Consider the following 27,655-nt stretch of genomic DNA (forward strand, 5'->3'; position numbering starts at 1 on the left):
TATGGTGTGCTGTTGCGCTCTAAGGGGTCCTCCCACCAAGGTCTCACCGACACTCAGGACTCTGGCCTAGCCACTAATCAGTCAAGCCAGGGAAGTGGGGGACGTCACCCGCAGGCTTCACAGGCATCAACAGCTGGAGCTGGTTCGGCATGATGTTGTGCCCGTAGGGTTCTCACATCAGATGTGAGGTCCAAGCTCACAGTTTTTGGCATGGGCCGCGTGGCCCGCCTGCCTCGCATCTCAGGCTCACCCAAAGCCCCTGTTGCCTCAGACCTCCGAGGCGTGAGGCAGTTGCTGATCGTGTTTTTGACTGCTCTGCTCATCTGCGGACTGGCCAAAAATGCAGTCGCCCCAGGTTCTCAAGACGCAGTTGTAGGGCACCAAGGCCCATGGAGTTCTTCAGAGTCGCATCTGATCTGGATTTTCAGGCCCAGTCGCCGGAGCTTCAGTGCCATGCAGCCATCTTGGTCGCTGGTGTGACCACGCCCCCCACAGGAGTGGCAACCGTGACCTACTTCTGATGCACACTCTCAATGGCTCCTTTGGCCAAAATAGCCTGTACTCCCTGATGTAGCAGAGAGAGGTGATCCTCCATCAGTCAGTTTTAAGAGGGTGGCATGGGTTAAGGGGTTTCCCAAAATAGGGGATAGAGTAGCCCTGCTGAATAATCTGAAGTACTCAATTGCACTATGCTATGGAGGGTCAGTGGAGCATGATGATAGTGGATCCTGCCTCTCACTGGGTGCATGTGGAGGTATGAGGGCAAACTAAAGTGGCATGGAGGCTGCAAATGCCAGGGGAGTGGCATACTGGGTTTGAGGGCAAACTAAAGTGGCATGGAGGCTGCAAATGCCAGGGGAGTGGCATACTGGGTGGACATCTGGCTGATAGTCCCAGATTGTAGGCAGGTAGGGAACATGTTAGGGTTGACTTTGGAGGTGGAGGCTTGGACCACCAAGCTCTCCTGGATGGGGTGCAGGGTGAATAAACTGGGATCCCCAGGAGACAGTAGTAGGGGGCAGGCAGTGCTTCATTGCACAGGAGACCCTATGCAGGGCTTGGTAAATTCAAACTAAGGCTGCCAAACCAATAATAACCTGACCTGACTACGCTGAAGCAACAATTAACGGAGCCCACTAGTACAAAAATAATACCTGTTTTTTATAAATTCAGAAACATCACCATAAGTTTACAGTTAAATATTCACAAATTCATTTTCAATATCAGACCTGATACTTCTTTTTTCTGACTTAGACACAGTACATGCACGAACAGAACATCCCCCTGCTACTACCACCAGTCCTCATTTGTCACCACACATCTCTCACTACCATTCATACTGATTCAACTATGCTCATACCAAATCATACATCATTATAAATTCATTCATTATAGAAACCTGAATATCCATAAACTAAGTGAAACAAGATATCCATCCCAAATTTGTCTGCTATATAGCATTCATATGCCACAGTCACTTAAAACATAGTGGTTAACATAATCACAAGCTTGGCCACTTCAATTGGACAGTGAAAAACAGGTTCCCAGTTTCTCAAATTCTAAGTGACATATTTACTTCAATATATGTTTGAAAATTCCATCCAACTATAGCGCTGACACACGTTTTGGTGTCCATTTACAGAAAACTATCATGTTCATCAGGGTACTTCCAGGTAAGAATGCTGCAGGTGCAGCAGAAGGGGGGATTCTTCCAAACCTGCAAACTAGGAAGTCTCACCACCTAAATTACAATGGATTCATCATGCATATCCCCCTGGATTCAGTCGTAACATCGCCTCCAGGACTAGAATATTCACAAATTTTTGGCCATGCTTGCAGAGCGAGCGGTTGAAAAGGACGTGGAGGGGACTACTCTCAACCCTTGTCCAATATTTCTGGGCACCATCCACCAAGGAATATATCACTGATACTAGCGTATTACCCAAAAATAAGATGGTAAAACAGTTCCACACCACTTCTTTTTCGAGTGGTCCGTGCCTTACCAACACAATACAACAGGATAGCCCCTGTACATGGCTTGGGCCAGGCCCTAAGCAAGGTATCTTTAAGGGCTTCATGAAACTGGAGGACAGGTTCAGAGGGGGCAACTCCCGGCTGAAGCACCTTTGTCAAGACGTTCGTCTTGACTTCCACTGAGTGCAGTTGAACATCCAGGACCTCAGCTGTCATTCGCACCACCACTGCTAAAGAGATCCCTTCCTCCATAGCCATGGTGGGAGGAGAGACCAAGCCAGTGTCTGGTGAGGTGTCCAAACCACTGGTATCCACCAGTTCCTTGTACCAGTTGTCTTCTGGTTTGTCAAAGGGATTTTCGTATTCATAAGGGTCCTTAGTCCCTTCTCAGTTGTTCAGCTCTCCAGGTCTATCAAAACAAAAATGCACTGGCTCTGACTCGGAAGGCATGGTTCTGGTCGGCATCAGAAATTGTGCTGAACAACGTTGATTCAGCTCCACATCTGAGTCAGAGATAACGATGGGGTCAGTGCTGCCATGGGTTGTTGGAACCACCAGGAACAACAGTACTGTAGCAGGTACCCTGGAAGGTCGCAGCCCAGAGGGCTGAGTCACTTCAGATCCAGCAGTGCATCAATGTACCTGACTGGCACTGAGGGCAGACCTGCCGACAGGAATCCAGTGGTGGCCACTCCTAAACCCACAGGGTCCAAAGGTGCTTCAACTCCAGAGAGGTTGGGTTGGACAAATATTAAGTGCATGACCGCACAAAACTCGGAGTTGAACTGGTCACACTGGCTGCAAGAAACTCTGTGATGCATGAAGTGACCCTGGCACACTCAGTGGTGGAAATGTGGGAGCGGGGCCTCAAATGATATCATGAAGTCAAAGAGCACTTTGACTTCTTAACCAATATTTTTTAATGGGTCTTAACAGACAATGTGATTTGCCACAATGATTGCTGAGAGCATCTCCATGAGCGATCCAATGACCTTCCATGCAACCGGGATCGTGAATGTCGCAGAGTCATCTGATGACGTGCCGCGAGGAGCTACAAGGAGTGTTCCCACAGCACCTTGGTTTTTATGGTGTGGCAGTCCTTGCAGGTCTTGGAGTCGTGCTCCCACTCCAAATACCATAGGCAAATCAAGTGTGTGTCTATCACAGCCGTCTGTCTGTGACAGGCACCACAGGGTTTGAAACCTACTGGGTTTTTTAGGGGAAATTCCTAGTACACCAGGAGAAAACTTGACTGGAGGTAGCTCATTCTGGATCTGCCCTGAGTGGCATGAAAAGAAAAATGATGCCAGGGCGCAGGAGTGGAACCTTTATAGGCACTGCACATGTCACTTCTGGCGTGGACGAGACAGACCCAGAGCCGAACAACACTACCTACAGGTGCGCATGGATACTGCTCAAACAGTTTCCAGATCCAGCCTGACACATGGGGTTAATTCTAAGGTAAGAAATCTGTGGCTAGAAGTCACTATCAGATTTTAACTGCTAATGGGGTGAAGGTACTCTTTAAAGGAGGAGCAGGCCTTCTTAAAGGCTTTGAGAAAAGTATTTTACCGTAGGAAATAAAAAAATTGTACTTGTGTTAATTCTTCCTGCCTGGCAATCAATACCACCTTGATGTAGACTTCATATACAAAACCTAATTCATTTAAAAGAGTAAAACCTCCTTAAGGACTGCCTGTTTGTTTCCCTTAAGATACCAAATGTCCATATTGGCTGATCTCAGGAGCTGTTCTGCAAATTCAATGATTTCAGATTTGGATGGCATATTTGACCTAGTTGCCTTGTCAGCAGACTCAGAGTTGCCTCTTCTGTGGGGCTATAGATATCTTCAGAAGGACTGAGAACCACCACTCCCCCTAGGCAATTCAGGAACAAACAGAATCAAAGTTTGTTGGCACCTTAATTTTAGAATCACTACTGGTATTAGAGGAATGGGAGTAAAAGCATGTAGTAATGCTTCAGACTAGTTCATTAAAATGGTAATACCTGGGGACCCACCTTCCTCATTTCCTGGAGGTAAAGCCTCTGCATTATGAGCTGTGGCAAAAATACCTTTTTCTGGAAAACCTGAAGCCATGAAAATACCTTGCAAAATATCATAGTCTGTAATCCATTTTTGACTGTCTTCCTGTGTAGCAATCACAACCAGATTTTCTGAGCTCACAGAGTCAAGAGTCTTGATTTGGTGGTGCCTTGCTTGTTAAAGTAGCTTATTTTGGTGGTTTGTTTTGCTTGTATTAAAATCCAATCAGCTGTCGGAGACTGCCAGAATCCTTTGAGAGTTAGCTAGACTGCTCTCAGCTCCATTCATATGACGTGGTGTGAAGTTGCTTTTGAAGTGCATAGGCCTTTAACAAGCACCCTATCCCAGTGGTACAATTCTCTCGGTATATCTTGCTAACACAAAACTCCTTGTATTGTTCTGCACTCGCTGCACCCCCAGGCTTTCCTGCTGGTTGGGACAAATAGATCTTATCCCCTCATTTGTTTTTCTACCAAGTCCTTTAATCCTTTGAGCACTTTCGGTCAGAGACGTACAAAGCATTTTTCTGGTCGTAAAGAGCCCGATTCTGCACATTGGGCTGTTTGCGACCGGACAAATGCTTTTTCTAATGTATAAAAATGCAAAATGTTATTTGGTAACTTGTTACTGGATCACATTTTGTATTTGAAATTCGGTATTTGGAAGGGGAGCCTTGAGGGTTTCCCTTCCAAATACTGAATCAGTATGGTATGTATTACTGTTTTACGACTAACTCTGGTTGCAAACAGTAATAGTTTACCACCAGTTTAAAACTGATGGTAACCCATTCACAAAGGGGCTGGGGTCCCAGGGACCCCATCCCCTTCAAGATTGTAAATAATAATATTTTTAAGAGCAGGCAGCGGTCCCATGGACCACTGCCTACTCTCAAAAAAATTAAACTTCATGGTTTCATTATTTTCTTTTAAACACATCTCGTTTTCCTTTCAGGAAAACGGGATCCATTTTAAAACAAATATTGCTTTATTAAAAAGCAATCACAGACATGGTGGTCTGCTGACCTAATCAGGCCACCCTCTTGTGATGCTGTGATGCTGTGATTCCTAATGGGTCGCAAACTGCGATTATCTCATTAATATTCATGAGGTAGGTCGGTTTCTGACCCAAAAAGAACCCCTAAATGAAACTCAATGAGTTTCATACATTAGGAATACTGATTTCCTAATTGTGATTCAGACAGAATCGCAATTAAGAAATCGGAATTCCTAATGTTTGTGCATTTGGCCCTGTGATGCAGAGGCCTCATATGAAGTCTTGCATTTGGGTACGCATGAAGGAGTTGAGCCTACTAGGGATGATATTTGGTGAACCGTTTGATTTTCAAATCTCTTGAGAAGTTGTCACTTTTCCCAGAAAGATGATAAACTATTCTTGGATGGAATCACTTTTCCTTGTCTTTTGTTCAAGGTTGCTCCCAAATGGAAAAGTTACGTATCTTTGGTAATAATCTTTCGCATGGATACCTATCTACCTGCAGATTCCTCATCTTTGAGGATCTCCGGCGCACACAGGATCCAGAAAAACTTTTACAATAGTGCTCTAGTGCCAGCAGGTGGCTTCGACTCCGCTGTGACACTGCCCTGTTTTTGCAATGACTTTTGAGACATCTCAAGAGAAGTAAATATTGGGGCAATGCATAACTAGCTTTGTACCTTATTAAAAAAGTTGAAAAATTATAAGGTATTTTCTCCAACATAGGGGATTGGTGGGAGGGCAATGAAGAAGCTGCAGGTAGATAGGTGTCCACAAGAAAGATTGTTACCAACGCTAAATAAAGTTTCCTTTTGAAAAATACTTATACCTGCAGATACCTCACCTCTGAGTAGATTCCCAAGCAGTAATCTGAATAAACAGGCAGAGGAAACCGAGCAAGCAGAAAAGGCTTGAATCTCACTAACACGCTGAGCTAAAGCAATGGATACCAAGAAAACAAAGATAATTCTTCACCGTAACATCTGCACAGCCTTGTTAACCAAAGCACAGCGATGATTGCGGTACATTGGAGAGGGATGCTTTAAGAGGATCTATTTTAAAATCAGAGTACTAGAAAGGAAATCTGTTCCTCTATGAGTTGACAGATTTGGTAGAAGAGTGATATGCAGAATGGACTAGCTCCATCACCTCTGGTGAGAGATGAAAGATGCACAGATTGAGCCACTAAATCGCTGTACATGAAAGTGAAGGTACTGAAGATTGGGTATAGAATCTGATCTCCAGATTGATACAGCAGCAGCAGATGAAAGAGGCTGCTACAGTGAGGTGTCCTAGATGTGTGTACCACACCCTTCTCAGCCAATCGGGGCTGATGAGAATGACTTGGGCCCGGTTTGGGCAGACTTCTTCAGAAGTCAATGAATCAACAGTATGGGAGGAAAAGCGTGTTGAGGTGCACATTTCCACATAAACTGAAATGCATCCCTTAAGACTCCCTGCACACCTTTTATACAGTGATGAATTTGGCTATATAGATCTTACTATAGTAGGCAATAAAACATACATTAGTGATTTTAACTTTGCATTCTTGCCTTTTAAATTTTGATACATCATGGCAAGCTGCAGTAAGCTGAGCTCTGCGGAGGAGACAAGCGATTATGAAACATACTGTGCCCACAACATTTTTCAATGTTGCCGCAAGAGAGGGAAATCATGTCTTGTTAATTAACTTATTGTTTAAAAGGTATCAGATGCAATAAGAAACTATGGGCCTTATTACAACCTTGATGGAGGAGTTTCCCCCATCACAAATGTGGCGGATATCCCGTCCACTGTATTATAATCCCATTATATTCAATGAGGATCGTAATAGGACAGACGGGATATCCGCTACATTTGAGATGGAGGAAACTCCTCCATCAAGGTTTAATAAGGCCCAAAGTTTTAATTTTTTAATAGTATAAATTAACTATCAAATACACATTTATCTACACCTAAGACTTCCTGCCGTGGATACTGAAGGGAGCAGACTTCCAGAAAATTATGCTCAGAGTTGTAAATAGATTCATCCGAGGTATGCCCTAAAGACTGAAAAGATAATGGAGTACATGTAGGTGGAGGTGCTACATGTGGTTGGCAAGATGACATTGACTGTGGTGTCAGCTCTAGTGTTCAAGGAGCCCACCAAGTGACTGGCTACCAGACGGAGGTCATGTTGATGCACCTAGGTCCAGAGTCCTGGGCTTCTCGGCAGAGAACCAAACCCCCCTTCTTTGTTTAGATACCACATTTCAATAGTGTGGTTAGTTGAGATTTAGATTGACGGGCCTCGGATGAAAAGGGGAAAAACTTTGAGCACAAATGGATAGCTCTCAAGTCCAGCAGATGGATGTGTAATCTCTGCTCTTCTGGAGACCAAAGGCCTCTGATCCCAGGCCATCCAGATGTGCACCCCACTCGAAGGTGGAGGCATTCAAAACTACTGTGGTCGCTGCTGAAGGGGAAGAGAAAGGCCTCCCTCAAATAATATCGTCTTTTATGCCAACAGCTCAACTCCCATTCAAAATCCCTGCAGACTGTAATGGATTCCATCAAGTCTCCTTGATGTTAGAATCACTGTCCACAGAGGCACCTCTAAAGAGCCCTCATGTGCGAACATGTATATGTGCCCAGGAGGACGCAAAAAGCCAGCAGACTGAGCAAACATGGAACTTCAGGATCGGTACTCTAGGCTCTAGGTGTGATCTGGAAGACTGAGCGAAAAATCCCAGTCATACAGTAGCAAAGCTGTCGAGACGTAATGGTGAGACATCAACTAGGGCGAACTGTCTTTCATGAGCCAGTCATCTAGCTACAGTATATTGGGAATCCCCCTAATCTGAGATGTGCTGCTACGACGGCCACAACCACTGTGAAGATATGAGATGCTGAGGTCATCCCAAAAGAAGTACTATAAACTGATCATGGATACAACCCACTACAAATCACAAGTACTTCCTGTGTTAGGAATATGAAAGTAGCCCTTCTACAGCTCTATCACCAGTGTCCAGTCTTACGAGCTCAATGTTGGTAAAACCCGAGCCACAGACAGCATCATGATCTTCTTCATTAGGAATTAACTCAGGAAACCTGAGGTTGAGGATCAGACGAAGACTGGAGTGCTTCTTTGGAATCAGGAATTGTCTAGAGTAGCACGCCTGCACATCTTTTTGCTCTGGCTCTAACTCTTCTGCCCTTTCTGTACAGGGCTGCCTTTCCTGTAGCAAGATCCACCAATGGTCTTCAGATTCATGGGAAGGAAGAGGGGGACTACGTTGGGGGTGTTGACAAAAGGGAGTACCCATTTTCTATGAACGTAAGGAACCAATGGTCCTAAGAAACTGCCCTCAATGTCTGTGGAAAAGGGACCCACTTCCTCCACCGACATGACATGCTCTTTGACAGTCAAATTACTGTTGCCTACTTAGCAATGTTGGGGAAGAAGCAGAAGAAGTAGGTTGGAGCTGCTTGGCACATCCCTTTCCTCATTCACTGGACTGGGGAAATACATTGAATTTTGTTGCTGGCCTGGTGTTTGTCGTTGTTTGGAGAATGCGTGGGCAAAGGGGTTTTCAAAGTGAATGAAAAGAACCAGAAGATTGTATTCCTAAAGATATAGCTGTGGCCCAGTTAAATTGTTCCTGGCAGCATTCTGCTTTTTAGTCAGACAAACATTTGTGGAGAACGCCGTAGCCCTGAGCCAGGTATTTCTTTGTAGGGTAACTGATTAACCCATGGTTCTAGCTAGTCAGCAGTGACCAAACCAATGTTTAAGATGCATTTCAACGCATCTTGTTAATTTTTTACTAGTTTCAGAAAATTGTCTTTTATGTGGTCTGGTAAGCTGGGTGCCACCAAAGGCTGACATATACTGAAGGGCACACTTACAACAGCTAGGACGGATGCAGCATGAATGGATCTGACTGTAGGTTCCGGATTGTGTTGATAGGTGCAGAAAAAAATGGAACAGTTGCTGGGGTGTTGGTCTCAAAACATTATCATTCCAATGATGTCATAACTATATATCTGACATCACAACTGAGTCGATGCCACCTGCTGGTGTCAAAGTGCTATTGCAAAAATGTTTTCTGATCCAGTCTGGAATACTCAAAGGAAAGGAATCTGCAGGTGAACTTATTCATCAGAAAAGTATGAGTTTAAACCACTGTTAGAACGGATTTGTGAAAACTGACCTGAAGGCCTAATCCACAAAGACAAGATACTGTGATCTAGAGATCTTCTTTAATAAGATGGTTGGCTTGGAAAAGCTAATCATCCAGAAATGGATAGGTGAAAGCAAGTGGGTAACTGCCACTGCCATGACTTTGGAGATGGACTTGAAACCAAAAAGACAAATTGCGTATTGGAAGAGCTTCTTCCACACTTCAAAACATAGGAATAAGCTTTGCTTCCTTATTATTGGTGTTTGGTAATATGGATCTTGGAGGTCGGTCACACACATCCATTCTCTGTCCTCAGATACAGAAAGATTTTCTATGAAGGTAGAATTTGGAATTCCGCCCTTCTGGTCCATTTGTTGCCAAGACGTTGATCTAGAACGGGTCTGAAATCCCTCTTTGGATCTCTCTTTTTGATTAAGAAGTATCTTAGACGGCTTCCCCCTTCGGAGATGGGAAAGTGGATCTTTAGTAATGCTGCTATTTCCCGGTGCAGGTTAGCTAGTTAATATGATGCTGTTGACAATGAGGATGCTAGCAGTAGTGGCTTTCTGAAACAAAGCAAGTACCCCCTTCTGCATAATTGTTATGACCCATTTTTAGCTCGTTATGCAATTCCACTCTTCAGTGTTAAGAGAGAGTATAGAAAAGGGAGGATGCACAGGTCGTTGTTCGTTGTTGGAAGGCAAGCCAGACACATTAGAGGGCTGCTGGTCTTAACCTGGTCCCTCGTTTAAGATGGTAAGAGTTCTTTTGCTGCTGGTGTTGATGAGGCTGACAGGACCATTGAGGCAGCTGAACCCTCTGCTAGTATCTGCAGTCTTTGTAGGGTGAATGTGACCAATAAAACATTTTCCTGTTCTTCAGCCCCATTGCTTTCAATGACTATGCATGATTTTCCATGCAGACGATTTCCTCCTAGGAATGTCAGCTAAATGAACAAGTTACTTACCTTCGGTAACTCCTTATCTGGTAGAGGCTATCTAGCTGCAGGTTCCTTACCTAAGAATTATCCCCAGGCTTCAGAGATCTGGACCTTTTTCGAGTAGTACCCCTGTGTGCCGGTAGGTGGCATTATTCGGATCCACGATGCATCGTTGGTGTCATCGAATCTGGAAGTAACATGCAAGGTACCTATATAACCGCTACCTTGGCACACTGATTTCAGTTACTTTCTCAACTTTACACATCAGCAGCGAGGAGCCACAATGAGCACTGACCACTGGTGTGACAAACTTGAAAGTGTGCTCCCTACACTGCAATTGTTTCCCAGAGCAAGAAGAATGGGAAGATTGGCAAGAAATCCCTGGTAAGAGTTTCTTCCAGATAAGGCATTGCCAAGGGTAAGTAACTTGTTCATCTGACAGAGACTTCTAGCTGCAAGTTCCTTACCTTAGGACAGATACCCAAGCAATACCTACCTGGAGGTTGGACTGTGAAATTAATTTATATTAGAAAGTCGGGGGCATGGACTGACTGAATAGCAAGATGGCTGCACTCGAGTGAGGCTCTGCCGGTCAGGGCACCTAATCCAAACATTTCTCCTGGTTCCCTGTGCCAACAGCACCTGGCTGGGCGGCCTTTGTGCTCAGGAGTGTGGCCTGCGATGGAGGTGGGAGCTTGGTGGCCTGGGACAGAGCGGGAGGGGCTGCGGCTTGGCGGCAGGGCTGCGTGGAGACTCGGTGTGGCCTGTGCTAGAGCGACGCGGAGAGCAAGGCCCCACCCCGATTATACCTGAAAGCTTCTGCCGAGAGGAGGGGGCCCGAGTTGTGGGCCGGCTGGGACGAGGCTGTGGCAGAGCTGCTGGTGTGGCTGCCGTGCCTTGGTGGCAAATTATGCAGATGGGTGCAGCAGTGGACCAGGACCTACAGTGAGGCCCGATGTGGTGCTACGGAATCGTGCTGACTGCCAGAAGGTGAGGTGCATGCTGCTCATCTGAAGACGATAGGTGGGCGGTGCACGGGAAAGCGGGTCTGGGAGTTAACCCCCCCCTCCGTGTGCTGGGCTGACCCTCCAGTCCCTCACCTGGTCTGAAGACATTACAGTCCTGGAAGTGACTGCGGGGGGAGCTGTAAGTCTCTGCTGTGCTTCCCCCGCCCAACCAATCGACCACTGCAGGATCAGCCCGGCGAGGGGGGGCATGCTTTGTCTTGTGCTGGCTGCGCCCTGAGGAGGATATTGCTGGGCTGCCTGAGTCCCGGCGCTGGAGCTGGGGGTTCACTGCATAAGCGCCAGGTGGGCGTACTGGACTGCGGGGGCCCTGGCAGCGCTGTCCCAGTATAAGAGCACCCTGTCTGGCTAGTGGCACGCAATGGGGCATGTGTGTTGTTGGCCCTAGGTGAGAACAATTTGGCACCTGATAGTCCCATGTGGAGCCCCCCACCCACATTTTGCCCCCTCATCTTCCTGCCCTGGTGGGGCACATTTAACTGCCCTCTGTTTCATGCTGAGCATGGGAAAGGCTGAGCAGAAACAGGCGAAAGAGAAAGTAGAGATTCATTGTATGGCGCTGTTGTAGGTTTTCCCCCTTGAGCAGGCTGGTGGCTGGATTGATGACATTGTTGATGTTGTTAAGGTCTTTGTTGTTGTTACGAATTGGTGACCTTATAACCAGTGAGGGATTTGAACCCGCTGCATGTGATAACATTGTTAAGGCTTGTAGGTATGCTTCCGCTGTTCTTTTTGTGTTTCAAGACCAACCACCTCAGAGTTTCCATCTGGGACTTCATCCAAGTCATCTCTCATCTGTATGACTTCCAAATAAGGTGGTTCCTGAGAATGGAAGATTAATTATATGTTATTGTGCCTCTAGTTTAGGAGCTGTAAAGTGAAGCCAGGAGTGCCTTCTGGTGGCCAGACCATGACAAAACTTGCGGGCTGCTAGTAGTGATGAGTCGGCAGCAACAGTAATGACTTGGTTGGAGACCATCATTGCCCTCGTTTACCACCTCAAGGAGGTCCTCCCGTTGATCCCTAGGCAGGTCATCTCCAAACTTTTGCAAAGAGTCTCACAAGACTCCATCATATTTGCCCAGCAGGGCTGACGCACTTGCAGCTTTCATCATGGTGGCAGCTATGCCACATACTTTGCGTCCCAATGAGTCAAATTTCTTACTCTCCTTGTCCGCTGGTACCGTGGACAAAGGAGCAATTGATTGCAGCTTCTTTGCTCCAGAATCACTACAGAATCAGTGGGAGGATCTGAACAAATAAACACCAGATCCTGCTCTGGAGGTCTACATTTTTTTTTGCAGCCTTGGTGGAGCTGATTTGTTGAGGTTGGCATAAGGAACAGCTCGATGGCCGACTCCAATAGACCTGGAACCAAAGGTAGGAGTGGTCTGTACGCTGTACTCGTGAAAGGTAGCTATGTCATCCACTGGGGAGACCCTTGGTTGCGGAGAGTCAGACAGAGTTGGTGAGTATCTGCCAGCACTTGCGTAGAAGGATGAAGAATAGTATGATGAAAAGTCTGAAATGTGCTCTACACCTGGTTGCATGATGGAGATACGTGTGTTGCGAGGACAGACGTGACGCAGAGCGCCTACACCTACAGCGATGTCTGAAGTGATGATGAGATCTAGACGTTAATTGTTAAGGTGAAGGTAGAGACCTCAAAGGTGGCGCTTCTGCAGGTTGAAGTGGTAGAAGAGGCATTGGCAAAAGTCGCAGAAGAAGCACTAGTGCAGTTGGAGGCGGCAAAGCCGGAGGTGGAGAAGAGTATGGCAGCAGAATAGGAGAAAATGGGGAATATGCACTTGAATGTTTAGAGTCAGATGTTGATGGAAGACTTCCTGGTCTTGATTTCCTGACTACTTCCAAAGATCTAGATTGTCTTGACGTTGACTTTCTCCTATGCCTCAATGTCATAGTACCCCTCGATTTCAAACTACTGTGACTTGACATCAAACTACTATGTTTCGATGTTGAGTGTCTTCTCCCCTTCGACGTCAACCTAGCCCTCGATGGTGAACATGTAGCAATAGTACCTCATCTGGACGTTGATGCTCTTGACATTGACCTAGAACAACAATGTTTTTGATGTGGGCTTCTGTTTTTAGAACTCCCACACCTGGAATCCTCAGAGGAAGGTGGCAGAACCGTGGTAGACGACTAACCCTCTCCTCCCTCTTTTGATGTCCCACCTTCTGACTGTGCCTGTGTTGCTCCTCTGGGTTTCCGAGGTGAATCTTCTTCCTTTCAGTCAGGGTATACCTGGAAAATTTCCTGCAGTGTGGACATTTGTCAGGAACATGGCTCTCAGGAAGGCACATGATGCAGACTTCATGAGGGTCTGATTTAGCTTTCTTTTTTCCACAGGCATTACACTAGTCAAATAAACATGCCATTTTATTTGACTCAGCAAAAATATTTTCTGTGAGAAAATTACTGGAAAAAGGTCCACAACATTTTCTGTTGAGATTTTTAAGGGGAAAAAAGGCAAAAAAAAAGGCCAATTTCAGTGCTCCAATATCCTGTTACTGGGAGTCGGAAAAAAATAATTCAAGCAACTGCCACGTGGTGGCCATGATGGGATACTGGTGGTCTCTGTTATCTTGAAGGTGCAGATGCTGTTTTCACAGTTACATAAGGGCAGCATACATGGCTACATTGTCATCTATTCCTTCATCCTTCAAAGGGTTTGTGAAAGATTTAACAAGTCAAATGACCTTTTCTCCAGCTATTGCGACTTAAACAAATATATATATATATATATATATATATATATATATATATGGAAAATGTCACTTACCCAGTGTACATCTGTTCGTGGCATGTAGTGCTGCAGATTCACATGCTATGCATATCCATTCCTATATCTAGTGTTGGGCTCGGAGTGTTACAAGTTTTTTCTTCGAAGAAGTCTTTTCGGAGTCACGGGATCGAGTGACTCCTCCCTTTGGTTCCACTGTGCATGGGCATCGACTCCATTGTTAGACTGTTTTCTCACAAAGGGTGAAAAAAGGAGTGATATAGTGTATAAGAGAAAAGAGATGTCCATGCAAATGTAAATGTATATACATATGTACAAATGTTAGTAACTTAAACAAATACAGGCTTTCGGGGAGGAGGGAGGGTGCATGTGATTCTGCAGCACTACATGCCACGAACAGATGTACACTGGGTAAGTGACATTTTCTGTCCAATGGCATGTGTAGCTGCAGATACACATGCTATGCATACACTACAAAGCAGTTACTTCTCCCCAAAAAGCGGTGGCTAGCCTGTAGGAGTTGAAGTTGTTTGAAATAATGTTCTTAAGACAGCTTGTCCTACAGTGGCTCTTGTGAGAAAACATCAACACAGTAGTGTTTAGTAAATGTTTGAGGGGTTGACCATGTAGCTGCTTTACATATATCAACCACTGGTATGTTTCCTAAAAAAAGCCATTGTTGCACCTTTCGTTCTTGTAGAATGTGCTTTAGGAGTGATTAAAAGTTGTTATTTTGCTTTGCTATAACATGTTTGTATACATTTATCAATCCATCTTGTTAAACCTTGTTTTGATATAGGATTGCCTGTATGTGGTTGCTGGAGAGCAACACAAAGTTGCTTTGTTTTCTTAAACTGTTTAGTTCTGTCTATGTAATATATAAGATCTAGGGTATGAAGAGCTCTTTCTGCCATAGAATATGGCTGTGGAAAGAAGACTGGCAATTCTACTGTTTGATTGTCGTGAAAAGGAGATACTACTTTTGGTAGAAATTTTGGATTTGTACTTAGTACAACCTTATGTTTGTGTACTTGCAAAGAAGGTTCTTCAAGAGAGAATGCTTGTATTTCACTAACTCTTCTTAAAGAAGCAATAGTCACAAGGAAGGCAACCCTCCATGTTAAAACTTGAATTTGGCAAGAGTGCATGGGTTCAAAAGGTGGTCCCATGAGTCTTGTAAGTACAATATTTAAATTCCATGATGGAACTGGTGGTGTTTTGGGTGGGATGATGTGTTTTAATCCCTCCATGAAGGCTTGGATAGCAGGAACTCTGAATAAAGAAGTATGTTTAATATTTTGTAAGTATGCAGATATTGCAATAAGGTGTATTTTTATGGAGGAAAAAGCTACATTTGTTTTCTGTAAATGAGGTAAATAACATACAATATCTTGTATAGATGCTGTAAGTGGATATATGATTTTAGATTGACAATGGTGGACAAATCTCTTCCACTTGTTTGCGTGGCACTGTCTAGTAGTGTTTTTTTGTGCTTGTTTAATGACTTCCATACATTCAGATGGAAGATTTAAGTATCCAAATTCTATGACTTCAGGAGCAAAGTCCCTAGTTTGAGAGCATTGGGGTTTGGATGCCTGATTTGACCTTTGTTTTGAGTGAACAAATCTGGTCTGTTTGGGAGTTTGGAGTGAGGTACTACAGATAGGTCTAGTAGTGTTGTGTATCAAGGCTGACGTTCCCATGTTGGTGCTATGAGTATATGTTGAGTGATGTTTGACGCAACTTGTTGACCAGAAATGGAAGGAGTGGGAGGTGGGGGGAAAGCGTAAGCAAATATCCCTGACCAATTGATACCTAGAACATTGCCCCTGGACAGGGGATGTGGGTGTCTGGATGCGAAGTTTTGGCATTTTGCGTTTTCGCTTGTTACGAATAGATCTATGTTTGGTGTTCCCCATCTTTGAAAGTACTTTTGAAGAACTTGGGGGTGAATCTCCCTTTTGTGAGTTTGTTGGTGATTTCTGCTGAGGACATCTGCCAACTGATTGTCTATTCCTGGAATGTATTGTGCTATTAGGTGAATTTGATTGTGAATTGCCCATTTCCAAATTGTTTGGGCTAGAAGGGACAGTTGAGATTAATGTGTCCCCTCCCTGTTTGTTGAGATAATACATGGTTGTCATGTTGTCTTTCTTTATGAGAACATTCTTCTGTTTGGAAGGGGTTGAAATGCTTTTAGGGCAAGGAACACAGCCAATAATTCTATGTGGTTTATGTGAAGCTGTTTCTGTTTGACATTCCATTGCCCTTGAATGGTGTGATTGTTTAGATGAGCTCCCCAATCAATCACTGTTGTAATTATGGTCTGAGGCACAGGGTCTTGAAATGACCGTCCCTTCAATAAACTGCTGCGATTCCACCATTGAAGGGACATCTGTGTTTGGCAGTCCATCAACACTAGATCTTGAAGTTGACTGTGTGCTTGTGACCATTGTTGTGCAAGGCACTGTTGTAAGGGCCTCATGTTTAATCTTACATGTGGGACTATTACTATAAAGATGCCCTCATTCCTAAAATCGTCATGATAAATCTGACAATGTATTGTTGATTTGGCTGTATTAGAGGGATTAGTTTTTGGAAAGCTTGCATTCTTTGGGTATTTGGATACGCTAGAGCAAGTTGAGTATTTAGGATAGCACCTAGATACCGTTGTACTTGTGCTGGTTGAAGGTGTGACTTTTGGTAGTTTGTAGAAAATCCTAGGGTGTGCAGAGTTTCTATCACGTAACGTGTATGTTTTTGGCATTGTGCACGATTGTTTGATTTTATTAGCCAATCGTCTAGATATGGAAAGACATGGATGTGTTGTCATCTTAAGTATGCTGCTCCTTCAGCTAGACACTTTGTGAACACCCTTGGAGCTGTTGTTATGACAAATGTTAACACCTTGAACTGGTAGTGTTTTCCTGCTATGACAAACCTGAGATATTTTCTGTGAGCTGGGTGGATGGGTATGTGGAAATACGCATCTTTAAGGTCTAGAGCGGTCATAAAATCTTGTTTTTGTAGCAGTGGAATAACATCTTGCAGAGTTAACATGTGAAAATGTTCTAACAAGATGTAGAGATTGAGGGGCCTGAGGTCTAATATTGGTCTGAGGGTGCCATCTTTTTTTGGAATTAGGAAGTATAGTGAGCATACCCCTGTTCCTTTTTGGGACTGTGGAACTTCTTCTATTGCTTGTTTGAGTAGTAGAGATCAAACCTCTTGTTGTAACAGAACTGTATGTTAAGAGGATAATTTGTGATATCTTGGTGGAATATTTGGAGGGGTGTTTATCAATTCTAGGCAATAGCCATTGCAGATAATTGATAATACCCAATTGTCTGTGGTGATATTTTACCAATGAGAGTGAAACTGCTGTGGTGCCCCCCCACCCCCCCCCCACAAGACATGTGTGGAGTGGAAGGGAGTGAAGGAAGTCATTGCTTTGGTTGTGTAGCTGGCTGTTTAGAAGTTTGGAATGTACCTCTATTTCTAGAGTATTGACCTCTGTATGTTCCTCTAAACCCACCTCACTGGTACTGGGTTTGATATGGTTGCTTTGTTTGTGAGGTAGGATTGTGCTCTAAAACCTCCTCAAAACTGAGGCTTACGAAATGACCCCCTATATGGTGTGGTGTACAGAGCAACCATTGATTTTGCTGTATCAGAGTATTTACGTAATTTCTCTATTGTAGTGTCCACTTCTGGGCTAAACAGGTGCTTTTTATCAAAAGGCATGTTTAACACAGCCTGTTGAATTTCTGGTTTAAAACCAGAGGAACATAGCCATGCATGTCTTCTGATTGTAATGGCTGTGTTAACGCTCCTTGCAGCTCTATCAGCTGCATCAAAGGCAGATCTTATATGTTTGTTACTAATGGCTTGCCCTTCCTCTTGCACTTGTTGTGCCTGCTTTTGGTGTTCTTTTGGGAGATGCTGTATAATATCCTGCATCTCATCCCAATGTGCTCTATCGTAGCGGGCTAGCAGAGCTTGAGAATCAGCTATTCTCCATTAATTTGCTAATTGGGAAGCAATTCTTTTCCCTGCAGTGTCAAATTTTCGGCTCTCTTTATCAGGAGGGGGTGCATCTCCTGAAGACTGACTATTTGTCCGCTTTCGTGCTGCACTAACCACCACTGAATTTGGAGGCACCTGATTAATAATATAATCTGGGTCAGAGGGTGCAGGCTTTTATTTATTTTCTATTCTAGGTGTGATAATTCTAGATTTCACAGGCTCACTAAAAATTTTGTCTGCGTGTTTTACCATGCCCGGTAACATAGGGAGGCATTGGTACCTAGAATGTGTTGAAGATAATGTATTAAATAAAAAAATCTTCTTTCAGTGGTTCAGAGTGCATTGTTACCCCATGATAAGCTGCAGCCCTGGCTATGACCTGGTTGTATACTGTGGGATCTTCGGGTGGAGATGGTTTGGATGGTTGAGTATCTGGGTCATTATCTGGGATGGGATCAGGATCATTAAGGTCCCATGGATCTACTATATCTTCTTGCGTGTAAAAAGAGTGTATTGGAGAAGGCACTGGTGAAGGGATGGTGTGGGGAGAGACAGATAGCTGTGGAGAATGAGGAGGAGAAGAGTGAGGAGGTACTGGCTTCTCCTTTTGCACCTTTGCTGGTGGCTGTGCAGTGTCCAGTTCCTCTTGGAAAGCCAGCTTTCTTTTTGTTTTTAAAGGAGGTGCTATAATAATCCTTCCTGTCTCTTAATGGATGTGTATTCTAGAGTGTCTCTCATCCATAATTTGTAGAATGGGCTCAATGTCCGACTCTTCTTCAGAGGTTTTATGGCTTTCTCTTAGCTTCTTGGAAAGTCCTTGCTCCTCTGTATATGACGTCTTTTTCGGTTCCGAAGTCTGTTGTTTTTTTGGTAGCGAAAATGTTGTGGAAGGTCTCGGCTCCGAAGCTGCCTTTCGAATTTTCGATTCCGAAAGTTGGTGTTTCCTGCTGGAGTCTGAAATGGAGCCCTTCAGAGTTTTACTCGACTCTGAAGTGAACGGAGGAGTGGCCTTTTTCTGCGCCGATCCCGAAGGTTGGTCGCGGACAGTCTTTTTCCGAGCAGAACCATGGCCTTCCGGCAGTGGTGTACCCAAGGCCTTAGGATGTTTTTTGTGTCAGGGTGCAGGGGCAGACGTACTCACATGTTGGGTCTGTCGTCTTCTGATTCCTGTTCGGAGTCTGTGTCTCGGATGGAGACCGCTGTCTGTGCCTGCTCTTCTTCGGTGACGTTGAGATGTTCACTGCTTTTCGACGCCATTTCAAGTCTTCGTGATCTTCGATCTCTGAGAGTCTTATTTGATCGAAACGATCTACAGGCCTCACAGTTTTCCTCCCGATGGTCTGGAGAAAGGCACAAGTTGCAAACCAAATGCTGGTCTTTATAGGGGTACTTCGCGTGGCACCGAGGGCAGAATTGGAATGGAGTCCGATCCATCAGGCTCTCCATGTGGTATACCCGCATAGGCCAGAGTTTGGCGCGCCGAAGTGTGAACAAAGTGGTTTTCCGACGGTACTACCGGTTTGATGCTAGATGAAGAACGCGATCAAAACAATACAGACGAAAAGGAAGGTTTTCTTAAGTTTTCCAAATCGAAATCTCAGAGCGAGAGGAAACACGTCTGAACCCGATGGCGGAAAGAAAACAATGGAGTCGATGCCCAAGCGCAATGGAACCGAAGGGAGGAGTCACTCGATCCCGTGACTCCGAAAAGACTTCTTCGAAGAAAAACAACTTGTAACACTCCGAGCCCAACACTAGATGTCGGAATGGATATGCAAAGCATGTGTATCTGCAGCTACACATGGCATCGAATATATGGAAAATGTCACTTACCCAGTGTACATCTGTTCGTGGCATGAGATGCTGCAGATTCACACGCTGTGCAGATGCACATGCTGTGCATATCCCGCCATCTAGTGTTGGGCTCGGAGTGTTACAAGTTGTTTTTCTTCAAAGAAGTCTTTTCGAGTCACGAGATCGAGGGACTCCTCCCCTTTCGGCTCCATTGCACATGGGCGTCGACTCCATCTTAGATTGTTTTCCCCGCAGAGGGTGAGGTAGGAGTTGTGTATATAGTAATAGTGCCCATGCAATGGAGTAAGTATGTATGTACATAATGTGACTAAAAGTGATATATTTACAAATTTAAAAATAAAACGTGTACATTTGTATCAACTTATAACGGCTACAGGCTCCCGGGGAGGTGGGAGGGCGCATGTGAATCTGCAGCGTCTCATGCCACGAACAGATGTACACTGGGTAAGTGACATTTTCCGTTCGATGGCATGTGTAGCTGCAGATAAACATGCTGTGCATAGACTAGTAAGCAGTTATCTCCCCAAAAGCGGTGGGTTAGCCTGTAGGAGTTGAAGTTGTTTGAAATAATGTTCTTAATACTGCTTGTCCTACTGTGGCTTGTTGTGTTGTTAACACATCCACGCAGCAATGTTTAGTGAATGTATGAGGCATAGACCATGTGGCTGCCTTACAGATTTCTGTCATTGGTATATTTCCTAGAAAGGCCATGGTGGCGCCTTTCTTTCTAGTGGAGTGTGCCTTTGGTGTAATAGGCAGTTCTCTCTTTGCTTTTATATAACAGGTTTGAATACATTTAACTATCCATCTGGCAATGCCTTGTTTGGATATTGGATTCCCTGCATGAGGTTTTTGGAAAGCTACAAACAATTGTTTTGTTTTGCGAATTTGTTTGGTTCTATCAATGTAATACATTAGTGCTCTTTTTATGTCTAATGTATGTAATGCTCTTTCAGCTACAGAGTCTGGTTCTGGAAAGAACACTGGGAGTTCCACTGTTTGATTTAAGTGGAACGGTGATATGACTTTTGGCAAACATTTGGGATTTGTGCGTAGAACCACTTTATGTTTGTGTATTTGTATGAAGGGTTCTTGTATGGTAAAGGCTTGTATTTCACTTACTCTTATGAGAGATGTGATAGCTATTAGGAAGGCTACTTTCCAGGTTAAGTATTGTATCTCACAAGAGTGCATGGGTTCAAATGGTGGACCCATGAGTCGTGTTAATACAATATTGAGGTTCCACGAAGGAACTGGTGGTGTTCTTGATGGAATGATCCTTTTTAGACCCTCCATAAATGCTTTTATGACTGGGATTCTGAATAGTGAAGTTGAATGTGTAATTTGCAGATAGGCCGAAATTGCTGTGGGATGTATTTTAATGGATGAAAAATCTAACTTAGACTTTTGTAAGTGTAGTAAGTAGCTTACAATGTTTTTCGCGGATGCGTGTAATGGTTGAATTTGATTATTATGACAGTAATAAACAAATCTTTTCCATTTATTTGCGTAGCAATGTCTTGTAGTAGGTTTTCTAGCCTGTTTGATGACCTCCATACATTCTTGTGTAAGGTCTAGATGTCCGAATTCTAAGACTTCAGGAGCCAGATTGGTAGATTGAGCGATGCTGGATTCGGGTGTCTGATCTGTTGTTTGTGTTGAGTTAACAGATCTGGTCTGTTTGGTAGTTTGATATGAGGCACTACTGACAGGTCTAGTAGTGTTGTGTACCAAGGTTGTCATGCCCAAGTTGGTGCTATTAGTATTAGTTTGAGTTTGTTTTGACTCAATTTGTTTATGAGATACGGAAGGAGTGGGAGAGGGGGAAAAGCGTAAGCAAATATCCCTGACCAACTCATCCATAACGCATTGCCCTTGGAGTGAGGCTGTGGGTACCTGGATGCGAAGTTTTGGTATTTTGCGTTTTCTTTTGTTGCGAATAGGTCTATTTGCGGTGTTCCCCAGTTTTGGAAGTAGGTTTGTAGTATCTGGGGATGAATTTCCCATTCGTGGATCTGTTGGTGATCCCGACTGAGATTGTCGGCTAACTGGTTTTGAATTCCTGGGATGTATTGCGCTATTAGGCGAATGTGAATCGACCAATGCCAAATCTTTTGTGCTAAGAGACACAACTGTGTTTAGTGTGTCCCTCCCTGTTTGTTTAGGTAATACATTGTTGTCATGTTGTCTGTTTTGACAAGAATGTGTTTGTGGGCTATTAGTGGTTGAAATGCTTTCAACGCTAGAAACACTGCTAGTAGTTCTAACTGATTTATATGAAGTTGTTTCTGCTGAGTGTCCCATTGTCCCTGGATGCTGTGTTGGTTGAGGTGTGCTCCCCACCCTACCATGGAAGCATCTGTTGTGATCACATATTGAGGCACTGGGTCTTGGAAAGGCCGTCCTTGGTTTACATTTATAGGATCCCACCATTGAAGCGAGGTGTATGTTTGGCGGTCTATCAACACTAGATCTTGAAGTTGACCCTGTGCTTGTGACCATTGTGTTGCTAGGCACTGTTGTAAGGGCTGCATGTGTAATCTTGCGTTTGGGACAATGGCTATGCATGAGGACATCATGCCTAGTAGTTTCATCACTAATTTTACCTGAAACTTTTGGTTTGGGTGCATGCTTTGTATTACGTTTTGGAATGCTTGTACCCTTTGTGGACTTGGAGTGGCAATCCCTTTTTTTGTGTTGATTGTTGCTCCTAAGTATTGTTGTATTTGACACAGCTGCAAGTGTGATTTTTGATAGTTTAGTGAGAACCCTAGTTTGTGAAGGGCTTCTATGACGTATTTTGTGTGTTGAAGACACTGTTCCTGCGTGTTGGTCTTGATTAACCAATCATCTAGATTCGGGAATACGTGTATGTGCTGTCTTCTGACATGGGCTGCTACTACTGCAAGGCATTTTGTAAATACCCTTGGTGCTGTTGTTATCCCGAATGGTAACACTTTGAATTGGTAATGAACTCCTTGGATTACAAACCTTAAGTATTTCCCGTGTGAAGGATGTATGGGTATATGGAAGTACGCATCTTTGAGATCTAATGTTGACATGTAGTCTTGTTGTTTGAGCAAGGGGATTACGTCGAAGTGTCACCATGTGAAAGTGATCTGATTTGATGTAAAGATTTAGTGGTCTGAGATCTAAGATGGGTCTCAGAGCTTTGTCCTTTTTGGGTATTAGAAAATACACCTGTTCCTTTCTGATGGTTGGGTACCAGTTCTATTGCGTCTTTTTGCAACAACGCTTGGACTTCTAGTTGTAATAGATCCAAGTGCTGTTTGGAAATGTTGTGTGTTCTTGGAGGCACATTTGGTGGTAATTGTAAGAATTCTATGCAATAACCATGTTGGATAATGGCTAGGACCCACAAGTCTGTTGTTATTTCTTCCCAGTTTTGGTAAAAATCAGTGAGTCTCCCCCCCACTGGTGTCATGTGTTGGGGATTTGTGACACTGAAGTCACTGTTTATTTTGAGGGGTCTTTGGGCTTTGGAACTTTCCTCTAGTTTTAGGGACCTGTCCACCTCTGTATTGTCCCCGAAAGCCTCCTCTTTGATACTGGCCCTGGTATGTGGGTCTGGTTTGTGAGTTGAGGGTTCTGTGCTTTGGGCCCGAAACCCTCCTCTAAATTGTGTCTTCCTAAATGTGCCTCTCCTCTGTGGGGAGTAGAGCGCGCCTATGGCCTTGGCCGTATCCATGTCCTTCTTTAGCTTCTCTATAGCTGTGTCCACCTCCGGCCCAAACAACTGCTGTCCATTAAAAGGCATATTAAGCACAGCCTGTTGGATTTCGGGCTTAAACCCGGAGGTACGTAGCCATGCGTGTCTCCGAATAGTGACCGCTGTATTCACAGTTCTTGCGGCTGTGTCCGCTGCATCCATTGCCGATCGTATCTGGTTGTTCGAGATACTTTCACCGTCTTCCACCACTTGTTGTGCAGGCTTTTGGAACTCCTTGGGCAGATGTTCTATAAAGTGTTGCATTTCATCCCAATGAGCTCTGTCATATCTTGACAACAAAGCTTGGGGATTGGCAATGCGCCATTGATTTGCCGCTTGTGCTGCAACTCTTTTCCCCGCTGCATCAAACTTTCGACTTTCTTTGTCGGGTGGTGGTGCATCTCCAGAGGTGTGTGAATTAGCCCTTTTACGTGCTGCGCCTACTGCTACTGAGTCAGTTGTTGTGTGATGTATACAGGGTCTGTAGGGGGATGCTTGTACTTTTTCTCCACTCTAGGTGTGATGGCTCTGCCTTTGACGGGTTCTTGAAATACTTGTTTTGCGTGTTTTAACATCCCTGGTAACATTGGGAGACTTTGGTACTGACTGTGTGTTGATGACAAAGTAGTAAATAAAAAGTCATCCTCAATGGGTTCTGCGTGCAGTGCCACATTGTGAAAAGCCGCTGCTCTGGACACCACTTGTGTGTAGGCAGTACTGTCTTCAGGTGGTGATGGTCTTGCTGGGTAGCAGTCTGGACTATTTTCTGATACTGGTGCATCATATAGATCCCATGCATCTGGGTCATCCTGGCTGATCCCTGTGTGCGTTGGTGATTGCATCATGGGGGGGGTTGGAATTGGTGACAGTTGCGGTGGGTGGTATGGTGATGGTTGTGGCGAAGAGTGAGGTGGAGTTACTGCTTTTGCCACTTTTGCTTGTGGTTGTTTTTCTTTGTCTTGGAAAGCAAGTTTCCTTTTCATCCTTATAGGAGGGAGAGTTCTTATTTTCCCTGTTTCCTTTTGAATATGGAGCCTTCTTTGTGTATAATCTGGCTCCCCTGCTTCTAAATCTTATCCAAATCTATGGCCTTGTAGTTGTTCTGAAATGCCTTGTTCTTCAGAGTAGGAGCTTGTTTTCGGCTCCGAAGCTGGGTGTTTCGGTACCAAAACTTTTTCTACAGTCTTTTTCGGCTCCGAAGCCACTTTTTTTTAGGTTTCGGTGTGCCGATTTCTCGGTGCCGACTTATCTCGGAGCCGGTCTCTCGGTGTCGAGTCTGGTCTGAGCCAGGTTCTCGGTGTCGAGTATGCTCTGTGCCAGGATCTCGACTGGAGTCGGATGACTTCGACACGTGTGTGCCCTTTTTCGGTGCCGATGGATGGTCACCGATTTTACGGGTTAAGCCACGGCCTGCCGGCGGTGGCGTCCCCTGGGCCTTCATGATTTTGGCGTGAGTTTTGTCCGGGGCTGGTTTACTCACGGTTTTCGGCGCCTGCTCTGGTTCGGGCTCGTCCGAGTCAGCGATGGAGAAGTCTCCTCTTCCTCGACATCGTGGTGTCCTGACGGCACCGATGTCATTTGAAGCCTTCGTGCTCTCCGGTCCCGTAGCGTTTTCTTTGACCGAAACGCCCGATAGGCCTCGCAGGTATCCTCTTTGTGTTCGGGGGACAAACACAAATTACAGACCAGATGTTGATCTATGTAAGGATACTTGTTGTGGCATTCGGGGCAGAAGCGGAATGGGGTCCGTTCCATTAGCCTTGAAGACGCACGCGGTCGGGCCGACCAGGCCCCGCTGGGGAATAGAAGCCCCGAAGGGCTACCGGAGCTCTTCTTGATTCGGTGTCGATCTGCGTTAACTAACCCGATACCGAACGGCAACAATACCATCAAATTTTCCGATATTTAACTAACTTTCCGAACCGAAACACAAAGCGAAGAGGAACACGTCCGAACCCGATGGCGGAAAGAAAACAATCTAAGATGGAGTCGACGCCCAGGCGCAATGGAGCCGAAAGGGGAGGAGTCCCTCGATCTCGTGACTCGAAAAGACTTATTCGAAGAAAAACAACTTGTAACACTCCGAGCCCAACACTAGATGGCGGGATATGCACAGCATGTGTATCTGCACAACATGTGTATCTGCAGCAACACATGCCATCGAACATATATATACACACACACATACACACATATGATAAGTATATTGATTTAACTTTTTTAAATACTATCTGAAGAAATTGGCCATTCAAACCTATTATTCTAGGCTGCAAAACATTAATGTCTTAAGTGTTTCACCGAGCCTTAGAATGGCATATATCTACAATTAAGAATACATATTTTGAAGAAGTGCTCCGAGAGCTCCGCACTTGGGTGGGACTATTCAAACCGTATGACTATCAATAGAGATCCCTTGAGAGAAAACACTCTCTTGCCAAAGATGTCCAGCCTTTTGGATTCCCTATCTGGTGGAGTGGTAAGAAATGTGACAGGGTTAATCCGGGAAGTGGAGGCTTGGACCACGGAGCTCTCTGGAGTGGGGTGCTGGGTGAGGAAATTGGGATTCCAAAGTCCGGGGGGTTGTGGCAGGCAATCGTCCTATGCACAGGAGCCCCTGCACAGAGCTTGGACCAGGCCCCAAGTAGGACATCTGTAAGAGCTTCATGCAGTGGGAGAAGAGGTTTCAGAAGGGAAAACTCCAGGCTGAAGCAACTCTGCCAAGACATTCATCTTGATCGACACTGTGGCCAACTGAAGGTCAGAAATCTCAACTGCCCTACGCACCACCTTTGCAAAAGAGGCTGCCTCCTCTGTAGCCACAGCAGGAGGAGAGACCAGGTCATTGTTGGGTGAGTTATCTAACCCACTGGCCTCTGCCAGTTCCTCATACCAGTTGTCCAGTTCTTCTTCAGGGAACTCGTAACTGAGGGTCCGTAGACAACTCCCATTTGTCTCCCTCTCCAGGCCTATCAAGTAAATAAGGCCTTAGCTGTGCTCTGGGAAGCATGGATCCAGTCAGCGCTGGAGTCGATCAACGCCACTCCAGCTTTATGTCAGAGTTGAGAATAATGATGGGGCATCTGCACTAGAGTAGGTTTTGTGAAAGGTCTTGATCTCGCCGACATCTCCACTCTGGATCCAGCAAGGAATCATGGGGCCCGATCGGTGCTGAGGGCGATCCCACCAGCACCAATCCAGTAGGGGCTCTTCCTACACCTCAGGGGCACAAATGAGCTCCAGAGAGGCAGGGCCACCTAAATATGAGGCGCATGGCCTCATAAAACACGTTCAGCTAGATGGGGGTCACTCCGGCTCCAGGTTAGCAAGGAAGCCCAGAGTGGACACAGGTTCAGGTTCTGTCGACTTCTGTGGGCTGGAGTGCAGACACTCCCACACCTCATCAGCAGACTTTGACAGATGCAGCAAAGTCGAAGATCTTTTTGGACGATCGGGAGAACACAGAGGTCTGATGTCACTGATCGCCAGTGGAGAGGAGGATGGTATATTATGCTTCCAACCGGGTAACTATGATCGTCAGAGGGCAAACTAAAGAGGCTTTAGCCAGTGGCTTCTGGGCATGGTGGACTGACACAACCATGCTGTCTGAGGGACTTGCTCCCTGGGACACAAAAAGGCGGGGAAGCCTGTTGGCAGTGGTGGCTGGGAAGTTAAGTTGGAGGCCCCTTCAAGGCCATGGAAGGGGTGAAAGGCAGATTAGGGTGGTGAGGGGCAACAGACAAGCCCAAGGACCTGGCCGTAGCTCTGCTACCCATAAAACGTTCCAGTGCTAAATCCACCTTCTCTCCAAAGAGGCAGGAGCAATCGAGGAAAGACTGACATTCCCTGAAGAACAAGGTACTTACCATCAGTAACGATTTTTCTGGTGGATGCAGTAGCTACCTGTGGATTTCTCACTTTTTGAATACTCCTAATGAGCCAACATCCAACGTAAATTGTTTCTTTCTAGCTCTCCATGTCGATAAGGACATCACAATGGTACGGCTCCGCACGCAACTCCGTCAACTTCGGAGCCATAAGAAGTCCTCGCTGGCATCCTGATGTCAGATTCACCCACTTTTTTTCAATGCCTTTGAGGCAAACGGGTGAACACCAACATCACAAGCACAACATGTGTGAGCTCAACTCAAACACTTTTTTTTTATACATATTAATATGCAATG

The 27,655-nt window shown here is 45.1% G+C and overlaps 1 protein-coding gene across 3 annotated transcripts in view; it reads right to left on the reverse strand.

The window, feature by feature from the left end:
• Nucleotides 1–27,655, reverse strand: part of PACS1 (phosphofurin acidic cluster sorting protein 1) — a 1,571,500-nt gene that overhangs the window by 757,906 nt on the left and 785,939 nt on the right. The gene's annotated exons all lie outside the window — the stretch shown is intronic.

Source organism: Pleurodeles waltl, chromosome 9, assembly GCF_031143425.1.
Source record: "Pleurodeles waltl isolate 20211129_DDA chromosome 9, aPleWal1.hap1.20221129, whole genome shotgun sequence".
NCBI classification, from domain to species: Eukaryota; Metazoa; Chordata; class Amphibia; order Caudata; family Salamandridae; genus Pleurodeles; species Pleurodeles waltl.